This window comes from Canis lupus, chromosome 22 (assembly GCF_048164855.1).
Source record: "Canis lupus baileyi chromosome 22, mCanLup2.hap1, whole genome shotgun sequence".
NCBI lineage: Eukaryota > Metazoa > Chordata > Mammalia > Carnivora > Canidae > Canis > Canis lupus.
The window spans coordinates 14,852,034-14,875,331 of NC_132859.1; the positions used below are offsets into that span (position 1 = coordinate 14,852,034).

General features: G+C 38.7%; 1 protein-coding gene and 1 long non-coding RNA gene across 4 annotated transcripts in view; both read right to left on the bottom strand.

Annotated features, from left to right (window-relative positions):
• Nucleotides 1-23,298, bottom strand: part of ATP1B3 (ATPase Na+/K+ transporting subunit beta 3) — a 42,810-nt gene that overhangs the window by 19,009 nt on the left and 503 nt on the right. The window lies entirely within an intron of this gene.
• LOC140613923 (uncharacterized) lies at nt 2-23,298 on the bottom strand. 2 transcript variants are annotated; one of them, XR_012014840.1, is made up of 6 exons: nt 22,987-23,298; nt 18,711-18,828; nt 18,459-18,572; nt 12,806-12,964; nt 1,336-1,431; nt 2-1,087 (listed from the first exon to the last, which is right to left on the bottom strand). It is a non-coding gene; the product is annotated as an uncharacterized lncRNA (long non-coding RNA). The 2 variants fall into 2 exon arrangements; XR_012014841.1 differs by lacking the exon at nt 12,806-12,964 and having other exon boundaries at nt 22,987-23,288.

Below are 23,298 nucleotides of genomic sequence, written 5' to 3' on the forward strand. Positions count from 1 at the left end.
AAAGAAAAGGAAACTTGGGAAAATTGGAGACACACACGTACACTGCACGTGGGGGACCGTGAGGGGCAGGTTAAGGAAACAAACCAACTGTCATGAGGCTACGGTTCCAAGCTCTGCCATGCACACAGCCAAGTCTCCATACTCAGAACAGTACAATCTGCCCAAGCAGAGGGTGTTTCGGCAGGCATCATCTACCCATCCCAGGACCCCGCATCTCCACAGTTGCTTCCAAGGTAGACAGCTTCCACAAACCATACTCTGGTTCAAGATCAGAGATTTAACATTCCAGCACCTAGGGGAATGTTTTCCAAATGAACTTGATGTCCTTCAGTGAGATAAGGATGATTTTAGGTGGAATAAAACCCCATTATGCACATGTTCCTTTAAGTCGCAAACAGAAAGGAATTAGTACTTCGATCCCATATTTCACAATAATTATTTGTATAAATTTAAGTTTTATAAAGTAAGTGGACTTAACGGCCAGGAAATGTGCACAGAGGCAAATCATGAAGATGGTATTCAATGAATAATGTTTAGGAAACTCTACAAGTAGAAGGCTCATGCAAAAGCAAACAAAGGACAAGACCAGAAACAAGTGCCCCAACCAATGGGACTTCAAAACTCCACTGCTCAGCACAAAGCAATAGTTGGCATACCCAAGTTTCAACATCAACATCTTTTTCCTTCACAATCTGGAAACACTAAAACAAGTCTATCCTAAGCCAGTGGCTTATTTGGGGGAACATCTAAAACCATTTTTCTCAAATGTCTATATTCAAAGTTCTAACATCAGAAGTGGTTACCATCAAGATTATATATTAGAATATATTGGTAAAGTCACATATTTATATTTAAATGTTAAAACTGATCAAAAGATAATAAATTCCCAGATACAGCAATAATGAAAACATTTAATTCCCTGGAACTGAATTAACATCAGCTTTATTTCCCCGTCTTAATAATATACTTGTTTATTTGCCTGACTCTATTACCAGCAGAGGGGCCATTGCAGAGGTTCCTACCTAAAATAAATGGACTCCAATCATCCATCCCCAGGCAAGGATTAACTTCAGAGTTTCTGAGATTTCTGTAATAATATATTTCTAAATATATCCATTCTTTACTCCCCAGAGAATCGCTCTACCAGGTTTTTCTGATTTTTCTAAAGACCCCATGACCCCAAAACAGACTATGCCACAAGCTAGGTAACTTTTATTTCTTAAATGTGAGCAGGACACTGCCCAGCCCTCCCCACTTCAAGTAAAGGCAAAATAGTTACAGCAATTTCATCTTAATCTAGACTAGCACCCACCCATCCTCCCTTGCCCCAATTACCAGGAGGCCAAAATAGGGAGCGAGAGGACAGAAGGAAGAAAGGAGGACAGCATGTCACCTTCAGATAGCATCACTTCCCTACCACATACAGCGATCCTGTTGCAGAAAAAGAAAAGGAAGACCAATCTCAAAGAGGTGCTTAATTTACTACAGAGGGAAATGAAACACATGCAAAGCCGAAAGGCTAGTTTAATGAGATATAGGAGAAATTATTCTTTCAGATCTAGATGTTTACAGGAACTGATAAATCCTCCATTCAACAGACTAGGGTCCACAAATACATAAATGTAACAAACATGGGCTATGTTCCATACTATAAAACACTACAGCAGCAGGCAGATTGAGTCATGGTAGTTTGCTGATGCAATAGTGAAGTTTGAAACTAAAGTGCTAAGAGTTTAATTATTTAGCTGTGTTTTTAAGTCATCCACAAATAATACTATTTTCAAAATCTGATTTTCAATTTCTAGGAAAAATAATGTAAATGAAATTCATAAAAAGTTACATGTGGAGTAAACATAAAACAGACATGAACAAGCTATATCCAAATATGCTTTCTCAAGAACCATTACATAATGAAAAAAGTGTTAAAATTTCCTATAAAGAGATATATCCATAAAAGAGATACACAAACTGAGGTGCCATCGGTTGAGCGTATGACTCTTGGTTTCGGTTTAGGTCATGATCTCTGGGTCAGGAGATTGAGCCGAGTCAGGCTCTGCACTCACTGTGGAGTCTGCTTGGGATTCTTTGCCTGTCCCTCACCCTCTGCCCCTGCTCGCTCTCTCTCTCCAAATAAATGAATGAAATCTTAAAAAAAAAAAAAAAAAAAGGATATACAGATTAATAACCATGTCCCACATCTGATGCTATATATTAATGGCCATTAAGTTGATTTTGAATGTAAGGAGTGTAGAAATAAGAAATAAGTGATTTCTAGCACTAAAATGAATTTTCTCTACTGGAACATTTACTAAGACCTAAACCTAATATTTAAAAATTAATCTCACTTATAAATATCATATATGAAGGATCACTCATAAGAGTAGCGACAATTTATCAACTTAACCTTTCTCATACTAAGAAAAACAAAAGTTGGGATATTTAGGTGGCTCAGAGGTTGAACTGCCTTTGGCTCAGGGTGTGATCCTAGAATTCCAGGATCGAGTCCCACATCAGGCTCTCTGCGTGAAGCCTTCTTCTCCCTCTGCCTAAGTCTTTGCCTCTCTCCTTCTGTCTCTCATGAATAAATAGTTAAATAATAATAAATAAATCATGAATAAATAAAATCATTACAGAAGTTATAAATTACTGCTGTCACATACAGTTCCTCAGATGCAGTTTGCTGATAGGCTTAACACATTGATGGGGATCAAATTGGGGCACCCTGGGTTAGTAAATGGATGGTGCAGATGGAACCTATTCAGTGTGGCATGTCTGTGTCAGTTCTAGTTAATAAAAGCAGGAAAAAGTAAATGAAGCTTAAATAGTGATTTTATTACTCATGTTCCTCAGCTTAAAATCCTTCAAGAATTTCCTTAAGTCATTAACCAACTAAAGAAACTAACATGCACAAAACTCTGAAGAAACATCAGCATTTTAAATAGTCTGAGGTCAGCAGAATTATAACCAAAGCTGTTTACTCAAAATAAATATCAAATACCAAAAATCTTCATGTTATAATTGGTGTTTTTGCATTTTCACATTGTTCTAATAGTATATATTAGCACAACAAATGCTACTTCTGTACTCACACTCAGATCTAAAGGCACATAAGAGAACTACTATCGAATGGCTAAAAACTACCTTTCTCTAACACAGGAACTGACTCTGCTTTTCATTTCTATTCCTTGAGAAGCCCCAACTTTTAAATCCCTTTCTTCTTTCTCATTTTATTTTTGTTGACAATAGGACAACAGACGGAGCAGGGTGGGTATATGCATAGGCTATGCTAGAGTATGACTTAAACTCAAATCCTGGCCAGACCACTTTCCCACGGTGACCTTGTACCTACTCTCATTCGAAGAGAAGGGGTAATAGTAGTATCTAATTATTTACATTATGGAAAGGAAACTAAAAGTCAAGAAATCTCACGACATAAAAAACTTCAGGGAGGAAAAAAAGCCAACAACTATCTAGAAACATTTTTGTAATGATACTGCAACTGGGCTCTAAGGCTAAATTCAAGGTTTAAATCTTAATGGAATCAATTGCACTTAACTCTCAAAAAATGTTTTCATAAATGAGGTTTGTTAATGTGAAGTCTATAAAAGAAACTAAGCAGCAAAAAATCAGGCCACGGTTTATGTCATTCAGGGGAAAGAGAAATGGATCTTGACCAGACACTTTGTTTCAACCCCACTGAATGTCCAACAATCCAGTTCTTGCATCAACTGCCCAGCATAGCACAGACTCTACTAGCTCAAGGCATGACCCTACACAAGAACGCCACTCACTTCAGATGCCTCTTGAACCTCTAAACCAACTGGCTACCAATCTGGGAGGGCCCTAATGCTCCTTCAAGTTTGAGAATTTGCTAGAATGACTCAGAACTCATTAAAGGGCTATACTTAAGATTACAGTTTTGTTATAAACGATATACACACACATACAGCGTAGCGTCTGGGAGGTAATGCATTTTTTTAAAGCCACCACTGTCTAAACCAAAGTCCTGAAGACTTGCATCTATGTTTTCTTTTAAGAATTTTATAGTTTTAGGACAGCCTGGGTTGGCTTAGCAGCTTAGCGCCGCCTTCAGCCCAGGGCGTCATCCTAGAGTCCCACGTCGGGCTCCCTGCAGGGGGCCTGCTTCTCCCTCTGCCTATGTCTCTGCCTCTGCCTAAGTCTCTCATGAATAAATAAGTAAAATCTTAAAAAAAAAAAAAAGAATTTTATAGTTTTAGCTTTTATGTTTGGATCTTTGACCTAGAGTTCATTTTGTAAAAAAAGGATTTATTTATCTATTTTTAAAGATTTTATTTATTCATGACACATACACAGAAAGAGGCAGAAACATAGGCAGAAGGAAAAGCAGGCTCCCTGCACAGAGCCTGATGTGGGACTCAATCCTAGGACCCCGGGATCATGCCCTGAGCCAAAGACAGACAACCACTGAGCCACCCAGGCATGCCTGTAAAAAAAATTTATTTTAAAAATATTAACTGGGATCCCTGGGTGGCGCAGCAGTTTAGCGCCTGCCTTTGGCCCAGGGCGTGATCCTGGAGACCCGGGATCGAATCCCACGTCGGGCTCCCTGTGCATGGAGCCTGCTTCTCCCTCTGCCTTTGTCTCTGCCTCTCTCTCTTTCTCTGTGTGACTATCATAAATAAATAAAAATTAAAAAAACATAAAAATATTAACTAATTAATTAATTACATGGTGCTTGAACTCACAACCCCGAGATCAAGACCTGAGCTGAGAACAAGACCTGATGCTTCGGAGTGCTGGGGTGGCTCAGTTGGTTAAGTGTCTGCCTTCAGCTGGGGTCGTGATCCCAGGACCCCTGGGAGCTTGGCAGGGAGTCTGCTTTTCCTTCTGCACCCCTGGCCCTGCTTGTGCTCTCTTGCTTTCTCTCTCAAAATCTTAAGAGTCAACACTTAACCAACTGAGCCACCAGGCACAGAGTTCATTTTTAAAAAATATTTTTTTAAGATTTTATTTTGAGAGAAGCATGTATGAGAGTTGGGGGAGGGGGAGGGGGAGAGAGAGAATCTTAATTAGACTCCATACTGAGTGCGGAGCCTGACTTGGGGCTTGATCATGACCTGAAATGAAATCAAGAGTTGGACAGTTGGGCATCCCAGGTGGCTCAGTGGTTTAGTGCCGTCTTCGGCCCAGGGCCTGATCCTGGAGACCGGGGATTGAGTCCCATGTAGGGCTCCCTGCATGGAGGCTGCTTCTCCCTCTGCCTGTGTCTCTGCCTCTCTCTCTGTGTCTCTCATGAATAAATAAATAAAAAATCTTAAAAAAAAAAAAAAAAGTTGGACAGTTAATGGACAGAGCCACCCAGGCATCCCGAGTTCATTCTTATATATGGTATGAGGAAGGAACTGGACTTCATTGTTTTGTATGTGGATATTCATTGTCGCAGAACCACCTGTTTAAAAAAATTGCTTTTGCGTGGTTGGCTGAAAAAAAAATAATTTGTTTCCCATTGAAAGAGTGACTTTTTAAAAAAATATTTTATTTATTTATTCATGAGACACACACAGAGAGAAAGGCAGAGACACAGGCAGAGGGAGAAGCAGGCTCCACACAGGGAGCCCGATGTGGGACTCGATCCGGGGTCCCCAGGATCACACCCCGGGCTCCAGGCCGCGCTAAACCGCTGTGCCACCGGAGCTGCCTGAAAGAGTGACTTTTCTTAAACTAATGGACATGTACCATTTTTGTAATAAAAATATGTATATATACACATGCAGTCATATTTTATATATTTATTTAAAAAATTAAACAAGAGGGCAGCCCCGGTGGCGCAGCAGTTTAGCGCCGCCTGCGGCCCGGGGTGTGATCCTGGAGACCCGGGATCGAGTCCCACGTCGGGCTCCCTGCGTGGAGCCTGCTTCTCTCTGCCTGTGTCTCTGCCTCTCTTTCGCTCTCTCTGAATAAATAAATAAATCTTCAAAAAAAAAAAAGAGTTAAAAAAAAATTACACAAGACTAAATAGCCTGCCTAAGATTAGCCTACCAGTGAGGGTGACATTCAGACCAGTACCTCTCCATGTGTTACCTTTACCTGGTCTGCTCTCCCTGGGAGCCTTCAGTTGTTACCTTTTATTTTTTTAAGATTTTATTTTTAAATAAACTCTACATTCCATGTGCTGCTCAAACTTACAACTCTGAGATTAAGAGTTGCATGCTCGGACTGAGCCAGCCAGGTACACCAAGTTGTTACTTTTTATTATAATCTAAACTCCTACTGTCTGAAAAATTTATCATTTAAGCATTCTATGTTGCTCCAGGTGATAGAAATTTACACAGAATAAGATCTGTTCCTTCTCTCCAAGAGTTCAGTTATCACAAGTGACAGACATATAAACAAAGAATTACAGACATCAAGGGTTAGGGAAAAAAAAGATAAAGAATGAACTGTCTCTAGCAGGGAGAGGAAGGAAAGGGATTTCATCAGGCCTCCCAGAAATAAGTACGTTGGCTCGCCAAGGATGGAGAAGAGGGGGGAGCTCTGAGTCAAAGACCAGACAGATGACTAGAGGATTCCATAGCAGGAGCAGACACACCGAGTTTAACTTTGGTCCTATCCCTCAATATATACACTTGCCTCTGGCATTAAGCAACTACTAACAGTAGCAACATCTACTTTGAAGTGGGAGAGGGAGTATAGATGCTTGGGCTGGAAAACCTGGCAATGTCCTGGGTAGGTTGGTAAAAGCCTGAAGCAGAAGAGAGTCCCCATACCTAGACCAGTCTTGGTTGACATATGCTACCTACATCCCCTATTTCTGTAACTAGAAAGTCTAAATACAAAGAGGAGGAGCACAGAGCCAATAATCCCCAAATATTTGAGAAAAATCTAATCTTCTTTTTTTTAAGATTTTATTTATTTATCCTTAAGAGAGAGAGAGAAAGAGAGGCAGAGACACAGGCAGAGGGAGAAGCAGACTCCATGCAGGGAGCCCGATGTGGGACTTGATCCCAGGTCTCCAGAACCAGGCCCTGGGCTGAAAGTGGCGCTAAACCGCTGAGCCACCTGGGCTGCCCGAGAAAAACCTAATCTGATAAAGTACAAGCTCAACAAAGAAAGTAGCTAATATCCAAAAGAAGTGGGTGCAAATAGAGCAAGAAGGAAAAAAGCATTAAGTATATTTAAAATACAGAGTAGAAGGTGAAAGAACAATTTTTAAAAATCAGATCTCACATTCTGATTATTAAAATAAAAACCTCATTAGATAAACTGAACTGGAGAAGAGTTAAACTCCAAAGAAAAATTCAGCCACTAGGGACGCCTGGTGGCTCAGTGGTTGAGCATCTGCCTTCAGCTCAGGCTGTGATCTCAGAGTCTGGGATGGAGTCCCGTATCGGGCTCCCTGCATGGAGCCTGCTTCTCCCTCTCTGTCTTTGCGTCTCTCATGAAGAAATAAATAAAATCTTAAAAAAAAAAAAAATTCAGACACTTAAGAAAACAAAAAAGCTAACCAAGACTAGGAGAAAATTTTTACAGAACATGTAACCAACAATGGACTTCACTTGCCTCTAGAATATGTAAAGAACTGTTACTACAAAAGAAATTTTTCAAAAATGCACACAAGTTTTGAAAGAAAATTTCAGCAAAGACGTAAGGATTACAAAAAATAAGCTCATGAAAAAGTGCTCAACATCACTAGTCATCAGAGGAGGGCAAATCAAAACCACAATTAGCTGCCACTACAAACTCACCAAAATGCTAGAAAACCTAGGGACTGACAATACCAAATGATGGCCCAGGAGTAGAACAACTGAACTCTCTCATACACTGCTGGTGGGAATATGGAAAAAGGAGAGAGGGATAAAAGTCCTATTTTAGAAACCAGTTTGATAATTATTTTTTAAGATTTTATTTATTTATTCATGAGACACAGAGAGAGGGTACAGACATAGGGAGAGGGAGAAGCAGGCTCCTTGCAGGGAGCCCGATGCAGGACTCAATCCTGGAACACCCGGATCACACCCTGAGCCAAAGGCAGACGCTCAACCACTGAGCCATCCAGATGTTCCTGTTTGATAATTTTTTGAATAAGTTAGCAACATACACCTATAATAGGATCCAGCTAATCCATTCCTAGATATTTAACCAAGAAAAATAAAAGCACACGTTCACAGAGGTTAAGGTATATGAATATTCATAGGTGCTTTATTTGTAATTCCTAAAAAGTACAAATCATATGCACATCAACAGAGGAATTAATAAATAAGTTAATTTTGGTATATCCACAGATTAGATACTATTCATGAACTATTTCTCAAATAATTATACTAAATGAAACAAGTCAGTCCCTCCTTGCCCACGCTAAAAGAATATACACTACATTGCATGTATTTAAAATTTCAGAAAACACAAACTGGGCTGAGGTGTCAAAAAGAAGATCTCTTTTTGCCTGGAGTCTGGGGAGATAGGGAAAGAGGATTAATTACAAAAGGGCAAGAAGAAATTTGGAGAGTAATGATTATGTTCATTATTTTCACTAGTGGTAGTTTCACAAGTATACTATATCATATGCATATATTTGAGTATATGTCAAAACTCAGGTTGTGCACTTTATGTTACAGCTTACTGCATGTCAATTACACTTCAATAAAGTTGTTTAAAACACAAAAACTTAGGAGAAAGGCTAACCTAGTAAATTGGCCAGCTAAAGGAAAATTCAGTGAGCTAAAAGATCAAGATTTTTTATAACACTAGGCAAAAAGAGGAAGGGAATAAATGGAAGTTATTGAGACATGGCGACAGAACCAGAATATCATCAACAGACCTAAAAGAAATTCCATCAGAAAAGGGAAGAGGGGGAAGAATGTTCAAAGAAGTAATGAATTTTGTGTCTAGATTGGAAAAAACTGAAAAATACTGGAAAACATCCAATACCCATACATATACAGGTAAAGTCTCAGAACACCAAAGAGAAAATTTCTTAATGCTTCTAAAAACATGAAATAGGCTCTACCTAAGGTAGACAACTGTAACTGACAAATATCTCGCTGGTCAAAAATGATATATACTCCAAATTGAGGAAAAATGATTGTAAACTAAAAGATCAACGAATTAAATAAACAAAAGGACATCTCCAGACATAAAGGACTCAGAAAATTTACTAACCTCAAATCCTAAGTGAAAGAATTGGTTATGCAATACAAAAAACTGAAGAGCAATAGCAAAATACTGCTAACAATGTAAGTGTCCTCAAACAAAGCAAAGAAGAAATAAAACATATTATGGAAAACTATAAACTAGTTATAAAAGGAATGAAACATTTCAAAAACCTCAAGTGAGAAAAAGTAATTCAGAATGAAATATACTACATGCTTATATTTAAAACATTCAAAAGAGTTACATTTCTGTAAATACACATGAAATACATTTTGTTAATGGACCAGAGACTTACAAATCAAATTCATAAATGGTGGTTGCCTCTGAATAAAAAAGGAAGGGATCAGAATTGGGACTGGGGATGTGGTCAAGGAGGATTTGAATTTTAGCTAAACTATCTTAATTCTTTTCTTTTTTTGAAGAACTTCTATATCTGACTTCAAAAAAAAGAGACGATAGGTGCCAAATTCCAAAACAAGTTAATATATATTTCCATTTTTAAAAGTTTTCTTTAAAAACCTAAGACAGAGGAAAAATATATAAAGCAATAGTAAGCAAAGAAACCAGTAAGACTTACTGGCAACATCTTAAGTGTCAATTTTATTTTCTTTTCCTTATCAGGTCTGAGGAATAATTTACACATAACTTTTATTAATTTTAATTGCACAATCCCAGTGAGTCTTTGATAGTTGCATAATCTGTGAAACCACCACTACACTAAAGATACAGAACATTTCTATCACTTCCAGAGTCCCTGTGCCCCCCTTTGCAATCCACACATCATTCACCTGGCAGCCAATCATCTCCTGTTATCACTATATTAGTTTATATTTTACATAAAGTTAAAATTTTAGACTTGTTTAAATTCAAAAACAAATTAAAACTCCAAAAACAATATGGCATGAATAATTTCATAGTAGTCAAACAAGACATTCTCAAAATGAGTTAAAAAAATCCACTAAATACTACTTACAGAAGAAAACCTAAAATTGTAACACATAATGGTTGAAAACAAAGGAGGTCTTGGCTTACAAAAAGAAATCTCAACTGATATTATTACTCTAAGCAATCTAGAATTCAAGTCAAAAAGCATTAATAGAACAAACGTTTCATATTAATAAAAATACATCAAGAAGGACAGCATCACAAAGGTTCCTATTCTGTCCTTTTTTTTTTTTTTTTTAATTTATTTATGATAGTCACAGAGAGAGAGAGAGAGAGAGGCAGAGACACAGGCAGAGGGAGAAGCAGGCTCCATGCAGAGGGAGAAGCAGGCTCCATGCACCGGGAGCCCGATGTGGGATTCGATCCCGGGTCTCCAGGATCGCGCCCTGGGCCAAAGGCAGGCGCCAAACTGCTGCGCCACCCAGGGATCCCTATAAACTATCCTTTTATAGTATGTTCTGTAAGTTACCTAAATGGTTTTTATAAAGCCAGCATATGTGGTACCAAAACTGGACAGACAGTATCCACACAAATTGCACACATGTATTTTATTTTACAAATGCTCACATAGAGCTTACATGTTTGAAATTTGTGGTAACGACACAGGAATAGAGATACAGATCAACAAAATTCAAGAAAAGATCCATAAGATGAAGTTTTACATGAAGAAAGTTGGCAATTCAAATCAGTGAGAAAATAATGGATTATTCAATATATTTTGGGTTAAGTGATTAGGAACAATTCATTAAGACTATTAAATTTGTGACATTGTTTATTTAAAATAAATACTTTGAAATACAAGAATTAAGAGACAAAAGAGAGCAAAGACACTAGGTGACCATAAAAAAACTGAGCAAACAAAAATATGCGTTTACCAGAGACACTGCAAATTAAACCAACCAGGTATCAGCATGCCATCAAACTGGCAAAAATTTTTAAATAGTGATAAAATCCAATGCTCAGAAAGTCAAAGGGAAACCAGTACTTTATCCTTTGCTGGTGGGAATATAAATTGATACAGCTTTTTTTAGAGGACAGTCTATTAATATAAAAATAAGCACACACTAAAAAGTGGTAATTCAGTTTCTCAGGATTTACCCTAAAATAGTAGCACACACACATCAGCAATTTTCAGGAGAAAAATTGGAAACAATCTAAATATTTATAACAAAATATATGTATATCTTGTATAGCTCTACACTATGGATTATGTAAAATAATTCAAAGGAATGAGAAATACACACTGAGATGGAAACACAGGACACAATAAGTGGGGTGGAGGGGAGGCAAGTTTTAGAACACACATTTTTCCGATTACACATGTGAAAGACAATTGCTTATTCCTACATATTCTATATATGCCATATACACATTTAAGTATACACATATATGCATACATAAATGCACCGAAATAGGAATGGCAAGAAAACTGATTTAAAAAAAACCATTTTTTGTAAGAAAGATTCCACAACTGGTAGAAGGCAATCAAGAGAAATATCTACATAATCTACATATATTCATGTATTTTCTCAGAGCACTTGGGTGGTTCAGTTGATAGAGCATATGACTATTTAAGCTCAGGTCATGATCTCAGGATTGTGAGATAAGAGCCCTGAGTTGGGCTCCATGCTCAGCATGGATTCTGCTTGTTCCTATCCATATGTTCCCCACCCCCTCAAGCACGCCCTCTCTCAAATAAATCTTTTTTAAAAATATTTTTTCTCAAAAAAAAAAAGAAAAGTGTTCTCCAGTATTCAGTTAGCAATGTTTATAGATACACAGAAAGGTGGAATGTCAATGAACATCCACAAACCCACCCAGATTCTACAGTTAACATTCTACTATATCTCATATCTATTCACTATTTGTTTTTTTAATGCATTTCAAGTTCCCAATGTCAGTATGTATACGTCACCCCTAAACACTTCATCATGCATATTAACTAAAATTGAAGAAAAAAATCACCTTCAATGAAATACACAAACCTCTAATGTGCCATTAGATGGGTTTTGACAATCACACCCCAAAAAATAAACCAATTAAAAAAATGGGCAAGAGACGTGAACAGACATTTTTCCAAAGAAGACATACAGATAGCCAAGACACATGAAAAGATGCTCAACGTTACATATCAGGAAATGCAAATCAAAACTACAATGAGGTTATCATGTCACGCCTATCAGAATGGCTAAATCAACAACACAAGGAACAATAGCTGTTGGCAAAGATGTGGATGGAGAAAGGGGAACCCTCTTGCACTGTTGGTGAGAATGCAAACTGGTGCAGCCACTCTGGAAGATAGTATGGAAGTTCCTCAAAAAGATTAAAAAATAGAACTACTGGGGTGACTGGCTGGCTGAATCTATGGAGCATGTGACTCACGATCTCAGAGTTGTGAGTTCGAGCTCCACATTGCTGGGCATAGAAATTACTTAAAAATAAAATCTTAAAAAAAAGAAAAAATAGAACTACCCTATGACTTGGCAATAATTCAAAGGGATACATGCATTCCGATGTTTATCCACAATAGCCAAATCATGGAAACAGCCCAAGTGTCCATTGATTGCCAAATGGATAAAGGAGACATGGTGTGCATGCATGCATGCATACACATACAAACAATGGCCTATTAGCCATAAAAAAAGAATGAAATCTTGCTATTTGCAACGACATGGATGGAGCTAGAGAGTATTTCGCTAAGTGAAATAAGTCAGTCAAAGACAAATACCAGGTACGCCTTGGTGGCTCAGCAGTTGAATGCCTGCCTTCGGCTCAGGGTGTGATCCTGGAGTTCTGGGATCGAGTCCCACATCGGGCTCCCTGCATGGAGCCTGCTTCTTTCTCTCTCTCCCTTTGTCTCTGTCTCTCTCTCATGAATAAATAAAGTCTTCAAAAAAAAAAAAAAATAAAGACATACAATATAATCTCACTCATATGTGGAATTTAAGAGACAAAACAAAGGAGCAAAGGGAATAAAGAAAGAGACAAACCAAATTTCTTAACTATAGAGAACAAATTGATAGTTACCAGAGGGGAGGTGGGCAGGGGGATGGGTGAATAGGAGATGGGTGAATAGATGATGGAGATTTAGGAGTACACTTGTTATGAGCATAGGGTGATGTATGGAAGTGCTGAATCACTAAACTGTATACACCAGAAACTAATATTACACTGTGTGTTAACTAAAATTTAAAAACTTGGAAAAAAAAAAAAGGTTTTTGACAAATGCATTCTATAAGATCTAAGCCCCTAGCAAGAGGCAAAACATTATACCACCCTACTGAGTTCTCTGGTGCCCCTTCCCAGTCCCCATGACCACCAGCTTAGCGGCAAACACCATTCTGGGCTTTTTTTCTAGCACTAAGAAGTGTTGCTTGTTTTAGAATTCATATAAATGAAATCCTATTGTGTTCTGTTAGGTAAAGCTTCTTTCCTGCTCAGCCTAATTGTGAAATTCACCCATGTTCTTTTTTTCCATAGTTTGTTCCTTTTTACTGTGGAGTAGTATTCCACTGTTTGGACATACCAGTTTGTTGACCTAGTCTCCTGATGGCTGTTTCCAGTTTGGAGCTATTATGAATATTCTTGTACAAGTATTTTTTGTGAATATGTTTTCATTTCTCTTAGGTAAACACCTAGGAGTAGAACTGCTGGGTCATGGGATAGGAGTATATTTACTTTTATAAAAAACTACCAGAACTTTATCCAAAGTGGATATACCATGTATTATTGTTAACAGTGGTTACCCTGGAAAGCTGAAGAGGACAGTGGACTTACTAATTATTCACATCTGTACTGTAAAAATTCAAACAATAATGTTAACTTTCATTATGTGAAAAGAACAAAGCCAGGAGTGTACATCTTATTTAAGACCAGTTTAGGGACTCCCGGGTGGCTCAGTGGTTTAGCACCTGCCTTCGGCCCAGAGCCTGATCCTGGAGACCCGGGATCAAGTCCCATGTCAGACTCCCTGCATGGAGCCTGCTTCTCCCTATGTCTCTGCCTCTCTGTGTCCCTCATGAATAAATAAAATCTTAAAACAAACAAACAAACAAAAACCAGACCAGTTTAGATTTCTTGAGTCAGCCTACACGGACACTAACTTCTTTTCTAAAGAGGTCAGCAAACCACAGTAGCAGTTTTTGTAAATAAAATACTCTGAAATATAGCTAGGTCCATTAGTTTACAAATTCCTAGTGCCACTTTCAAGCTATAATACCTGAGTTGAGTAGTTACAACAGATACCAGATGACTAGCAAAGTCTAAAGGATTATCTGGTCCTTAAAGAAAAAGCTCACCGCCTGTTGTCCTGAAGTGTTTATATAGACTTTTTTTTTTTCCATTTCAAAGTGACATTTAGAAACTATCTTATACAACTTTTCTCCTACAGAAGAAACTAAAACTAAGAGACTTTAAAAATGAGTTATCTAAGCTTAGCTGATGTGTGGAATGAGAAATCAGGTCTATATTCTGAGTGAGTCCTTGTCTGGTCATCTCAGGATATTGGTATACTTCTAAAAGTCATGCAGTAAAAGAAATATATATATATGCCCACAGGCTCATTTATACTATGGTACCCTCTCTGGAAACTTCAAAATGAATTAGTTTAGTGGGGCAGAATCATGGTAAGGTAAGGGGAATTATGCCTTTACATACAAGTATCTCCACAGGGTGGGGGTGACTGGGTGATGGGCACTAAGGGGGGCACTTGATGGGATGAGCACTGGGTGTTATTCTATATGTTGGCAAATTGAACACCAATAAAAAATAAATTTATGTTAAAAAAAAAAAGTATCTCCACAAATAAGACTTTCACAGTGTGAAACTATACTAACCCACAATACTCTCACCTTTAGCCCAAGGAATAGGTGAATCACAAGCTGAAACTGATTAAATGACAATTTGTCCATCCAAAAAAAAAAAAAAGAAAGAAAAAAGGTGCTCTTACTATGTGTTAGATACTACAGGGATATGCAAATGTAAATCCTGATTTGTGAGAACATCTAGTTAGTAGGAGCACTGTACATAAACAACAATTCAGGATACAATGTTTCAAATGTTATAGGAAATAAATGTGGTATTATTTTCACCTGGGCGTATCAGAGAATGCTTAGGACAGCTGACACTCAAAGGTAGGTCTCTAAAGTAGGGAAGAATTTATGATGTAGGGATGAAGGACATGGGGGAGGGAATGAGCAGAGCATTCCAAATACACCCATTTTGGCTATGACATGTGGTATATGGGGAGTAAGGTGGGAAATGACAGGTTATAAGATTGGAAACTTAGTTCTAAATCAATATATATAATAAGCCTGGAATGCCAGCTGTTTGGAATTTAAGCCATCTGAAAGCAGTGGGAATCCAAACATAATTTTGGGTATGAGAAGTAGCATGATCAAAGCTGTAGCCCTAAAAATAACCTGAAAGAAGTGAAGTTACACCACTTTAGGTCACGATGATTCCAAATGATTCCCTGGATCTTTCTGGGGATGCCTCAGGCGTTAAGAGTTCACTTTCCCCAAAGTGAACAACACTACAACTTTTTTTGTAAACAGTAGGTAAAAACTGGAAAGCCAGTGGTCTTGGAACAACTATGGAAAAGTTATAAAAGCTCTTCATCTGGTGCTTTAAGTTTTTAATCAGAGAATTTTTAAGAAAAGGCACTACCAGACCCTGATACAGTGGGTCCAGGGCTGATGGGAGTTTAAGAACTAGGAAATTTGAAACAGGTGGTGTAAGTATTGTTAAGCTATGAAAAGTGAACACCCTGAACTCCTTCTGAACGTGGGTTTTCAAAAGATAATGGGGTGGGGGGAGCAAGGAAGGAGTAGGGCAGAGAAAATTAATTCCTGATTAACCACAGTAGAGGCAAGCAATGAGGGTGTGGGGGTCACAGATTTAAGAGATGTTACGGAAGTAGAACTGGGAAGACAGAAAAGATAGTGACCTCTGTTTTCAAAAACTGCTAATATAGGAGCAACTCAGAACTTCAGTAGAGGAAGGGGAGAAAACTGTTTGCCATAATATAATATATACTTTATATATATATATATATATATATAAGGTAGTTTAGTTACAGAGCTGGTCAAGACATTGAAGCCTTTCCCTCTTAAGTTCATGGGATATTCAGGAAGCAACTAAATCTGAGATAGGTGTTAACCAAGAAGTAAAATGAGTGATCTTTGCAATTGTTTTATGAGATTGCCAGGAAGAAGATGAGAAAAAAAGGCCAAAGACAGCACCTGGGAAATACACATTTAGGAAATGAGACAAGGAAAAACAGACAAGGAATCAGGAAAAAAAATTATTAGAGAGGTTTTGGACGAAGAGTGGTAGTAGTAAGGGTACATAAAGGGCCACTATTTATAGGCCAGAACCTGCCAAAGTGCCTTATGCCTTGGACAAGGGTCAGCCCCAAAATCATACCTTATGATGGCACTGACAAAATACTAAGTAAAAGTTACAAATAAGAGGCAGTCTACAACCAACTCAGTTATAAAGTTTGAACAGATATGTGGGAGGCTAAGTTAGAGAATCCTTTTCAGAAACAATATTAGTAAAGCACCCTGCAGGGCAGAGAATGACACTGTTAAAAAATGCCCATTAAATTTCAAAGAGGTTAAAAAATAAAACAAACCTTTAAGCAGGTCTCATAAGAGCAGTATAAGAAGCTGAACAGAGCAATAAAGCAGAAAGCAGGAGACCTGGATAATAATCCTGTTTCTGTTAACCTAATCAGATGCACCACTTAGGCATGCCACAAACTCAGCTGAATCTCCAAAGAGAAAGTTAAGTGGAAGCTTCCTCTTAACACTGAATTTCCATGAAACTCAGAGTGCTATTAAAAAACGGGGTAGGATGCCCAAATATTGGGGAACCCTTACACTATGATATGCCAATACCATCAAAGACATTTTAATGTTGCAAAAAGACTAATTACATGGACACATTTCATTAATAGTGCTCATTCATTCTACCTATTATTACCTTCCTAAGTACTGAGCAACAGGCTCAGAGAGAATCAGAGAATCAAAGCTGAGTTAATAAGAAACTTATATACTACTACAAAAAAAATCATTAAATGCTATAAAAAAAACTATTATGGGATACACAGGAGCACTTGACACAGTCTAAAGGCAAAGAAGGGTTCAAAGATACTTATCAGAGATCAGATATATTTATCAGAGCTGACATCTGAGTACCTAAGCCAAGGTGAAGGAAAGACTCAGAAGAAATAGGCCCAGAAGGGGTAGAGAATGGTAGAAGAGATGACAATGGAGATTTACATGAAGAGGTGTGTGAAACACTTCACAGTTCTATGAAACATCCAATTGAAGATCTCTGTCAGACTATATTAACACTAATATTAATATAAAAAGCCATAACAACTATAGACACAGATCTGGGAGTCTCAGCATAGAGAAAATAACTAAAGACACCAGAACACATACATTCTAGCAGGAAGTATGGACAGTCCCCACAGAGGTGATGGAGAGGGCCAAGGTTATCCCCAACACAAAACCGTTCCCCTTTAAGTGATAAAATTAGGTTATCTAACTGTAGATTTAAAAATTTTATTTATACATTAAAAAAAAATTGATACACAAAAAGGAAATAAGACTACTGAAATGTTGGGATGCCTGAGTGGCCCAGTGGTTGAGCATCTGCCTTTAGCTCATGATCTCAGGGTCCCGGGATCAAGTCCTGCATCAGGCTCCCCACCATCAGGCTCTTCTCAGGGAGCCTGCTTCTCCCTCTGCTTGTGTCTCTGTGTCTCTCATGAATAAATAAAATCTTAAAAAAAAAACTATTATGATGTTAATAGTGGTTATGCTAAGTGGTTAAAGATTACAAATAATTTTACTTCAAAATCAATGCAATGAATGCATAATTAGAAAATAATAACTTTATCTTTCAGAGTTAAATTTTTTTTTTCCGGGGTGCCTCGTAGCTCCGGTCAAGCAGTTGTCTTTGGCTCAGGTCACAATTCCAGGGTCCTGGGATGGAGCCGGGCATTGGCATCCCTACTCAGTGGGGAGTGTTTCTCCTGCTCCCTTCCTCACTTGCTCTCTTCCCCGACTCATGCTCTCTCTCTCAAATAAATAAAATCTTTTAAAAAAATAATAAATTATTTTAAAAATATATTAAAAATGTCTTTTTTCCTCCTTAATTAAACATGACCAATCATGGCAATATTGCTACTAAAGATAGGCAGGTTTTCAAACTCTTTTAATACAACTAATTTAATTCTACAGATATAAATCAGAAAGTCAATTTCAAAGAATCAAAATATTTTGAGGGTAGAGGAAGGTTGCTTTTTAACAACAGTAAAGCACATACTACCATAATGAAAACATCTAGAACATAACACACAAACTTACCCCGTCCCCTCCCTTCCACTACCAGTCCAGGAAGTGCTGTCTCCTGCTGGGTGATGGCTCAGTATGCCTCTGCTGCTGGCGCTGCCACACCCACCACTGACCTTCATTTATAGCCTGCACACAGGGTAAGGCAAGTCCTGTTACTTTCCCAACAGTGCACATTTTTGTAAAGTTTCTTTAATGTCACACTCCACAGGACAAAGAACATCATCTTACAAAACTATGTGATACTGGGAAAATAAACACACTTGCCTTCTCCCCTACAGTCAAACACCCAAGATGGGATGGAGTCTGATCTCCAAGGCAGAGCATTTACTGAGGCATGACCCAGAATGGGAGCAGGTGACTGAGAAAATGGCACTTCATGGATCTATAATAAAAGAAAAGGTACGTGAACAAAATGTAGGTGTTAACAGTTTTGGTCCAGAATCCTGACTAGCTGGGAAATCAGCAACTCCAGTATTAGGTCAATATAAATATAAAGCATCTATTGGCAGGTAGCCTTAAGATAATGAACTCCAAAGAAGCCCACAGCAGATGTCATTAAATGACATCAAGTCATAGCATAGTTAAAAAACAAAACAAAACAGGGATGCCTGGGTGGCTCAGCAGTTGAGCATCTGCCTTGGCCAAGGGTGTGATTCTGGAGTCCTGGGATCGAGTCCCACATCAGGCTCCCTGCATGGAGCCTGCTTCTCCCTCTGCCTGTGCCTCTGCCTCTCTTTCTGTGTCTCTCATGAATAAATAAATAAAATCTTTAAAACAAAACAAAAACCACTCTGGCCTTGGAGGTAGTCTAAAGGCCAAGGATTCTATTGTTGAGTACATCTGGACAAATCAGACCTATGAGTTCAATTTTCTCATCTATGAAACGAGAGCACAAGGCTAGATTAGTGGCTTTCAAACTTTTTTTGACTGTGAGCCACAATAAGAAACACATTTTGTATTAGGGTAACTGTATATGCAAAATACAGAAAAGCTCATGGAAAATGTTTCCTTAGAATAAACAAATTAAAAAAAAAAAAAGAATAAACAAATTAGGTAGAATAAAATGGTATTTTTGTTATTCTATTTCATTATTCTTAAAAATGTTAATTGCAACACATGGTCCATCACTTACAGTATAAATAGCAGATGATCCTTAAGCTTTCATTTTAATTGTATTTAACACATTTAGGTTTAATATTTGCAGCATAAGCCACAAGATTGTAAATTTTCTTTGTTCTGTGTTTTCATGCACAGCAACTACTTACTCCTGATGTGTCCTTACTGTTCAGCCTAAGAAACCAACTCTAAGTACACTTTGATCACCTACATAGTGTACTTTACTGTAGAAGATGGTTGTGAAAATCAAATGAGGTGACTTTATGTATGTGAGCATTTTGAAACTGCGCAACATACAAGAAGCTACTGAAAAGCTTTTATATAGGGGTCCATGGCTGGCTCAGTGGGTACAGTGTACATGCAACTCATGATCTTGGGGTTGTGGGTTCAAGGCCCATGCTGGGTATAGATTACTTAAAAAGATAAAATCTTAAAAAAACAAATCTTTTACATAGTCCTTTCAAATAAGGCAATGTGGTGTAACCTGCAGTATTTTCACTTTATCCCAAGTGTACATGGTAAAACTGCTTTTTAAATGTGTGCTTTTAGGGGCACCTGGGTGGCTCAGTTAAACATCCAACTGTTGATTTTGGCTCAGGTCATGATCTCAGGGTGGTGGGATCTAGTCCTGCATCCAGGCTCCACTCTGGGCATGGAGCCTGCTTTAGATTCTCTCTCTCTCTCTCCCTCTACTCCTAAAAAAAAAAAAGTATATGTTTTTAATATAATCCCATGCACTAGTGAGGAACTTCAGATTAAATGGAACTAATGTACTGAAGACTTGAATGTAAAAATAAAATTAGGAAACATCTTAAATGAATGTCTTTATAAAATCCTTAGGGTAGAGAAGGCTTTTTTTCCTACATACCAGGAGACACAGCAACTTTATCAAGGTCAAAATAATAATAATAATAATCTCCCTCATTCAAATTCAAAAGCAACTAGAAAAAAATTGCAAATGAGTTTCAAAAAACCCCAAAACAAAACAAAACAAAAACTGCAATACACTTCCAAAATGTAAAGAGTACACGTATTAATGCACAACCTAGAAATTCCACTAGTAGAAACATATCTCAAGAAATAAATTTGCAAAAACGTATGCTCAAGGCTGAAGGGACTAGGAGGAGAGAGCAGTACATAAAGTATGTACTGGTTAAAAAAAAAATCAGGGAAGGGCGGGGGGTGGGAGTGAATGGGTGATGGGCACTGGGGGTTATTCTGTATGTTAGTAAATTGAACACCAATAAAAAATAAATTAAAAAAAAATCAGGAGTTACTCATATTTCCCTGGGTATCTCCCATGCATACATAAGCTATATATCTTTAATAATAAACACATTGTTTTAAAAAATTACAGTAGTACATGGAACCATAAAACAGACCATTAGCCAGCCATTAAAAATGACGATATAGATCTATTTATTAAAATGGAAGGTACCCACAACATCGGGGCACCTAGGTGGCTCAGTCGGCTGAGCCATCGACTTAGTTTTGGCTCAGCTCAAGATCTCAAGAGTCTTGGGGTCGAGCCCCCAGGTTCAGGCACTCAATGGGGGTGTCTGCTTGAAAGATTCTCTCTCCTTCTGCCCCTCCTCCAGCTCTCTAAAATAAATCTGAAAAAAACAAAAACAAAACAACCCCACAACAAACACTATACAGCAACACTTATTGTATGATCTCTTTTCATAAAGAATAAATAAAAACTAACATTATACCCTTCTAAGTCTCTCCAGATATACACCGAAATATTAATAGTGGGTATCTCTGTAATGAGGAAATCAGGCAATGCCTTTCTGAGAATTAGAAAATACCCCCTTCTCCAGGCAGACTCCCCACACTTGAGGGCACACAGCCTGGAGGGCAGAGTATGGACTTCAGCCTCTACACACCTTGCCCGTACATATCCTTGGAGCAATGCCCTTGATGTTGGGCTGGGGTTATGGATAATTTATGCCGTTTCACACTGGTTTACTACTATTCCAATAAACTCAGAAATGTACTATTTGTTGATAAGAATAACATTTATCTTCAATTTTGCAAAAAAGGTCTTGCCTCAATCCTTCTGAAATAAATCCCAACTTCACTTGTAGTACCGTAGCCCTTATATAAGGCCTACACTTTGGTATCTTGTGCATATTTACTTAGTGCATATACTCAATAAAAATCTCAACCTCGACATCATATAAACACAAAGGTTAGATAAGAAGCACTATCTGCAGTAAGAAATGTCATTCCAACAAAAAAATCAAGGTACTGATTACTGGAAATAAGGCACACTAAGTTAGGTAGTCTACAAAAATCCCTCTCCACCACTCAAAAATTCCTTCAGCAAAAAGGTAGCACATTCTAGAAGCTATAACTTGACCATCCCCCCCACCCCATTTAACTCCAGATGCAAGATTTATTTCCTCTTCACATTAGTGGATTCCCAAAAGGCAGCTATCTAAATACAAATCCTGAGTGTGTGTTAGGCAAGGCATCTGTAAAATAATAAAACCGCTGGACTAGGATTAAAGGACAACTGGGTTCTTTTCTTGGCTCTCCGGAATATGTAATTTTACACAAAGCAAAATCACAACCTCTCTAGATCTCATTTTTCCTCATCTCTAAACCGGGGGTGGTGGGGGGGGGGGGTGGTGGTGTGTGTGCTAGAAAACCTCCAAGGCCCCTTTCAGTTAGTGACTTTATTTATTTTTAAAGATTTTTTTTTTTTTTGTTTATTCATTCATGAGACACACAGAAAGAGAGAGAGAGACACACACACACACAGAGGCAGAGACACAGGCAGAGGGAGAAGCAGGCTCCATGCAGGGAGCCCGACGTGGGACTCGATCTCGGGTCTCCAGGATCACGCCCCGGGGCCGAAGGCGGCGCCAAACCGCTGAGCCACCCGGGCTGCCCCTCAGCTAGCGACTTTAAGTCGACTTTCCATTCCAGAGGAGCCGATTTCAGTCAGTAGCAACAGTGTATTTTCTGAGTCATACCTAATTTACTCTCTTCATGCTTCTCTTTAAAATGTCGTGCCCAAATAGTTCTCCCACTCTAGAAATTTATTCTCACTGAAGGGGGCGGGGGGAGGTCAAGACCCACTAACAAAGTGTTCTTCAAAAGGCGCACACACACACACACACACACACACAAAGTCCTCATCCAGACATTAATACAATTTTCCTGAAGAAAAAAAAAGAGAGAGAGAGAGAGAGAGAGAGAGGGGCACCCTAAAGCAGTACTACATTGGCGGATAGTTAAGTATTTCTTTTAAAAGAACTCCTACACAGAAAAACCAACATACACAACAACCATCACGTGTTTTGAAAGCACAAAAATTGTGCCACTCGGGATTCACCCCCCGCCCCCCCCAAAGCCGCCTATTTGCTGGGAAGAAAACGTCTGTAAAGCAAGAAGGAATTAGGCAGGAACCAACCTTTCCTTAAGGGTCTCTTCACGGTCCAAATTCAAGCGCATTTTCGCGTGCCCGGCGCTCGGTGAGGACTGGCCGCGGCACACTCGTGCGACCCACACACCTACGCTCCCTCGCACTCTTCCGACAGGGGCGGCAGCGTGGACGAGTCCCAAGAGAGCGGAGAGAGTGGAAATTTCCTCTCCCCGGCGTGAGGCAGGGTCGGCCTCCCGGAGCCTCCCCGAGCGCCGCCGCCGCCGCCGCCGCCGCCGCCGCCTGGGCCTGCCCCGGACCGCGCGCTCCGTACAAAGGGAGGCCCGGCCGCCCGGCCCCGTA